Source organism: Rutidosis leptorrhynchoides, chromosome 1, assembly GCF_046630445.1.
Source record: "Rutidosis leptorrhynchoides isolate AG116_Rl617_1_P2 chromosome 1, CSIRO_AGI_Rlap_v1, whole genome shotgun sequence".
NCBI lineage: Eukaryota > Viridiplantae > Streptophyta > Magnoliopsida > Asterales > Asteraceae > Rutidosis > Rutidosis leptorrhynchoides.
This window is the reverse complement of record NC_092333.1, coordinates 553635451-553641981: the sequence shown is the minus strand read 5'-3', so window position 1 is coordinate 553641981 and position 6531 is coordinate 553635451. Positions and strand designations below refer to the sequence as shown.

Below are 6531 nucleotides of genomic sequence, written 5' to 3'. Positions count from 1 at the left end.
ATTATCAAAATTGACTTTTTGAAACGACTTTGGATAACTTTTGTATGTCGATCTCGAGCATTACGATTGTGATACACTATGACCTAACCTAGCTTGATAAACATTTATTGACCAACATATGTTCTCTAGGTTGAGATCTATGGTTATTTGGTAATCTGAGTTTCGGTCACATTTTGGTGAACGACTTTATATGCTGCTAAAGTGAGTTTCATTTGCTCCCTTTTTAATTGCTTTTGCAATCTATATTTTTGGGCTGAGAATACATGCACTTTATTTTAAACACAATGGATACAAGTACATACTAAATTCTACACCGAGTTTGAACCGAAAATCCCTTAGCTTTGGTAACTAGTAACTGCAGGTTATAAGAACTGGTGGGCGCGAGTAGTAGTATATGGATCCATAGGGCTTGATATCCCCGTCCGAGCTAGAGCACTAGCCTTTTAACGGACGTATGCTATTTGAGAAGCGTACACATTGGTTTGCGTGTATTATTAAGATGATTATACAAAGGGTATAAATTATAGATACGTTAAGTTTAGTTACCAGGGTGCTCAATCTTGTAGAATATTTTGATAAATGTTTCTGGATGAAACAACTGAAATCTTGTGATCCACTTTTATATACAGATTATGCGAAACACTAAAACTATGAACTCACCAACCTTTGTGTTGACACTTGTTAGCATGTTTATTCTCAGGTTTCCTAGAAGTCTTCCGCTGTTTGCTTATATGATAGACAAGCTATGTGCATGGAGTCTTACATGGCATATTTTTCAAGAAAACGTTGCATTCACCAAATCATCACCATGTATCTTATTTTGACTGCATTGTCAACGGAAGTACTGTTGTAAACTATTATTTACAGTGATTGTCTATATGTAGAAATCATCAGATGTCGAAAACCTTTGATTTAAATATTCATATTTGGTTTGCCTTTTTAAAAGAATGCAATGTTTATAAAACGTATCATATAGAGGTCAAATACCTCGCAATGAAATTGATGAATGACGTGTTCGTCCATATGGATTTGGAGCGATCGTCACACCCTTCCCCACACTTGAGATCTTGCAATGCCATCATTTGCAAGAAATCAGTAAAAATTTAAATTCACTAGGGTGATTAGTGTAGAAAAATGATTAAAATTACCGAGTTTGCAAACATATTGTTGTTATTTCACATTTGATATTTTGCGTCTTGTCGTCAAAATTAGTAGCTGTGATGACCCGAAAATTTCGACTAAATTTAAACTTAATCTTTGTATGATTAACATTTCTGACACGATAAGCAAAGTCTGTAAAACTGAATCTCAAAATTTTTGAATTACTTTTATATATTTAAATACCCTTCGGTTGTTTTCGACGATTCGCGAACAATTATATGTAAATAGATACATATATACTATAACATGAAAAGGTAACAATGTATTAATTGTTTGATACCGTACATTAAACTTATTGGTTTAAATATCTATTTGAATGTATATGATAAGTTGAAATATTTATTATTAAAATTTATTTATAAATAACTTCCAATGTGTATTTAAAAACTGATTTATGTATATTAAAAAGATATATACATATATATAATAAACGATAGTAACATTCGTTTATTGATTCAATTGATATTTAGATAAGTTAACTAAAGCGTTTAAGATGAACCAGTTAAACACTAATTTGTTACAGTGTTTTCAAATTGCCACATTACTCAAAATGCTACAGTGTTTTCGAAAATCACTATTTGCTACAGTGAAATTGACTTTGCTACAGTGAATTGCTACAGTAAAATTTGACTTTGCTACAGTAACTTTGCTACAGTAAAACACTATTTTAAAATGTATTTTTAAATAACGAGACGATGATTTATAGAAGTAAATGACCAAAATACTCGAAAGTTTAAGATATACTATGAGTGGTATAGTTTATGGATAACTTAAGGCTATATCTTGACAAAGGTACGTGTCACGAAACGTAAAATGCAAGTTTTCTCAGCGTACGAAAGGACATTCGAAAAACCAGAACCGGGACATAAGTCGAGTGATGACGTACGACTTATCGGAACAAAAATTACAAGTCAACTATGCACGTGAATTTAATATAATATATAATTAATTATTTAAATTATATATATTATATTAATATTTAATTATGTCGACGAGCTAAATTACAAAGCATATGTGAGCTGTCCCTGGTCCTCATGCGAGTCGCATGGCCAGAAGGCCATTTCCATGCGAGTCGCATGACTCCAGATTCCAGGCCAGGTACTATAAATTCAGGTGTTTTGCTCGAATGAAAAATCAAATATATATTACTCCGTATAATATTTATTATTATTATTATTATTATTATTATTATTATTATTATTATTATTAAGATTATTATTAATCTTATTAATCTTATTATTAGTATTATTATTTTTGCGATACAAAAATAATAATGTACATCAAATATTACGACGGAGTGCTGTCCAAGTAATTTTCAAAATGAGTTTTCGAGCAAGCTAGAGCTAAGGAAATTATGGGTTATTGCCAAGGAGGTTATGGGTAATGTTCGGGGGTATTTTTTTTTTCTGAATCAAACCTCGTGTTTATCATCTCCGATGCGTCTACGTGCTTTCCTGCAATATTGTATATCAATATTAAACAGTGAGTTCATTTGATTCCCTTTTACTCTTTATATTTTTGGGACTGAGAATACATGCAAATGCTTTATTAACCGATATACAATATTTATATGCGTGAGTTTCATATGATCCCTTTTACTCTTTACATTTTTGGGCTGAGAATACATGCAATGCTTTTATATCTGTTTTACTAAATGGATACAAATACTAAAACTGATTTTGTGTGAGTTTCATTTGCTCCCTTTTTAATTGCTTTTGAAATCTATATTTTTGGGCTGAGAATACATGCACTTTATTTTAAACGCAATGGATACAAGTACATACTAAATTCTACACTGAGTTTGAACCGAAAATCCCTTAACTTTGGTAACTAGTAACTGCCAGTTATAAGAACTGGTGGGCGCGAGTAGTAGTATATGGATCCATAGGGCTTGACATCCCCGTTCGAGCTAGAGCGCTAGCCTTTTAACGGACGTATGCTATTTGAGAAGCGTACACATTGGTTTGCGTGTATTATTAAGATGATTATACAGAGGGTACAAATTATATAAACGTTAAAGTTTAGTTACCAGGGTGCTCAATTTTATAGAACCGATTGATAAACGTTTCGGATGAAACAACTGAAATCTTGTGGTCCACCTTTTATTTAAAACATAATGATAAACGTTTTGAATGAAACAACTGAACTTTTGTAATCCACATTGATATACGGATTATGTGTAATATTAAAACTATGAACTCACCAACCTTTGTGTTGACACTTGAAGCATGTTTATTCTCAGGTTTCTAGAAGTCTTCCGCTGTTTGCTTACATGATATACAAGCTATGTGCATGGAGTCTTGCATGCTTTATTCAAGAAAACGTTGCATTCACAAAACCATCATCATGTATCTATTTTGACTGCATTGTCAACGGAAGTATTATTATTGTAAACTATTATTTACGGTGATTGTCTATATGTAGAAATCATCAGATGTCGAAAACCTTGGAATTAAATATTCATTTATGGTATGCCTTTTCAAAAGAATGCAATGTTTACAAAACGTATCATATAGAGGTCAAATACCTCGCAATGAAATCAATGAATGACGTGTTCGTCCATATGGATTTGGAGCGATCGTCACAGTAGCTTTTGCTGAACTTAATGACAGTCTTTGAAAGTGCGTTGTTTTACCCTGTTTTGTACATAAGATAAACTACAAACATATATACATATTTTTGAAGTTTGGTATATTACCCCACTTTCAAAAATTTATAAAATCTAATATTTTTTTTGGCATACTTTAAATCAATAAAATTAAAAATAATGATACGGGTAAAGCAATTTCGGTTCAATGACCTAGTGTTTAACTCACGACGAATTTTAGAAATAATTTTTTTTAAACTTAATTAAATAAAGTAAATTTTTGTTTTTAAAATCACACAAAACTTAAATTTAAAAAGCATATTAATTTCATATAAAACCTACAAAACAAAAAAAAATTCAGAATGGGGGGAGAAAACTAGTTCTTTAGTGTCTGCTAGTGGAAAAGACCAATCGGATTCCATTCTCAGAACTACACGAGAACAGAACAACTAACTCTAGACAGCATTTTCTTTTTAGAACATTTTGAATCTCCCCACACTTAGGTAGATGTGGTGTCAAAATTGTGATTAACTTCATCGTCAATTTTTCTTGGACCATAATCAACTTGCATATCTGTGACTTTTGCTTTAAGCCATTGGTCGGATTCTTGTGTAATATCCACAAATTCAACTAATTTCGTCTTTTCTTTAGGCGACAGATTGGATACTAACCGGTTACATAACTTAAAGTTTCCCTTGGTTCTAGCATCGCGAATTCGTTTAATAAGTTTCTTCATTGAACTATTAATAACGGGATCATTTAATTTCGTATCAACAACGGGGTTCTTTGTTATCAGGTCATTATTAGGTGTTACTTCATTTTCCCCACACTTAGGCGTTTTATTATTGTTGAGCACTACCATTGAAGTTGGTAAAACAACATGGTTCTTACCAATCGTTTTTGCTGGTTCAACGGTTTTGGTTGGTGGAGATTTAGACTTTCGAATCATAAAGGTGATCGATTTCTCATCATTACTAAGTGTCATTCTACCCTTTCTTACATCAAATAATGCCCCGGTGGACGCTAAGAATGGTCGACCTAAAATTAGAGGAATGTTTGGGTCCTCTTCTATGTTAATGACAATGAATTCGACTAGAAAGGTTAAATTACCTACTTGAACGGGTAGGTTGTCAGCAATTCCAACTGGGTGCTTAATGGTTTGATCAAGGAGTCGAACACTCATATTCGTTGGACTTAACTCACCTACTCCTAATCTCTTATATAATGAAAGAGGCATAACACTCACACTTGCACCTAAATCTGCTAGTGCATCATACATGACACAGTCACTTAGTAGACAAGGAACAATAAATTCACCAGGATCACCTACCCTAGTTGGAGGTTTTGGTGGAACTGTCTTCACCGGGTTTACTTCTACGGTTTTTGTTTCTTGCACTTTCTTATTCTTCTTCTTCTTCTTTTTTCCAAAGGTATCACAAACTTTATTACTTATCACTTGCTCATACTCAACTCCTTTTCTTGGAAACGGGATGGGTGTTTTGTATGGTGCCACCACCGGCTTTACATACTCGGGTGGTGGTGGTGTTGTAACTTCTTCATTGTTACTCACATCTAAAACTTTCCCATCTTCTGGTGTTGGTTTTTCAGAATTTGTTGATACCATGTTAACATTTTCATTCCGAGAATTTACTTCATTATTACTCAGTAGCTTTCCTTGTTCCCTTTCTCTCATCAATCTAACAAGAGTACCTACTTGTTTTTCTAGATTCAAAATGGAAGCTTGTTGAGTTCTAAATGACTGATCAAACCTCTCATTCGTTTGGGTTTGAGTTTCAATAAATTGTGTTTGAGATTCAATTAGCTTAAATACCACTTCTTCCAGATTTGAATTTTTCTCTTCGGTTTGTTGTGGTAGTTTATACAAGCCAGGTCTTTGTTGATTGAAAGTGTTGTTTTGAGTTGGTTGGTTATTCGGACCTTGTTGGTTGTATGAGTTATTATTGGGTCCATTTGGATTGTAAAGAATGTTTTGATTTCGATTAAAGTTTGGCCTTGGCGGTTGATAATCATTTTGATAATTATTTCCCGGCCTTTGGTTTATGTAGGAAACATTCTCTCGTTGTTCCATCGTTTGCTCAACATTACAATCTTTCGTTAAGTGTGGTCCACCGCATTGCTCACAACTGATTCGTACTGCGTGAATATCTTTAGTCATCTTTTCCATTCGTCTCTTGAAAGCATCTATTTTTGCGGAAACGGAATCAAAGTTATGGCTAGAATCGGCTCTAGCCGCTTTAGATGAATGAAAAATATCTTTTTCCTGATGCCACTCATGAGAGTGGGATGCTGTGTTATCAATGATCTTGTGAGCTTCGGTTGTAGTTTTCTTCATAATGGAACCACCAGCTGCTGTGTCGATGTCTTTTCGTGTGGCGATGTCGATGCCTTTATAGAAAATTTGCACTATTTGAAAAGTATCTAAACCGTGTTGAGGACATTCTCTCAACATCCTTCCGAATCTTGTCCATGCCTCATATAACGTTTCATTTAGCTTTTGCATGAACGTGGCAATTTCTCCTTGAAGTCTCACGGCTTTAAATGCCGGAAAGAATCTTTGAAGAAATTTCTCAACTAAAATATCCCATGAGTCAATCGTTCCTTCAGGTAACGATTTTAACCAATCTTTGGCTTCTCCTTTTAAAGTCCATGGGAACAACATAAGATAAATAGTTTCATCCTCAACTTCTCGAATTTTAAATAGATTACAAATCCTATTAAAAGTTCGAAGATGTTCGTTTGGATATTCTTTTGTTGTACCACTA

General features: G+C 33.5%; 1 non-coding gene across 1 annotated transcript; it reads left to right on the top strand.

Annotated features, from left to right (window-relative positions):
• Positions 1-6189: 6189 nt before the first annotated feature.
• Positions 6190-6296, top strand: LOC139886804 (small nucleolar RNA R71). The gene has a single exon (XR_011772668.1). It is a non-coding gene; the product is annotated as a small nucleolar RNA R71 (small nucleolar RNA).
• Positions 6297-6531: the final 235 nt, after the last annotated feature.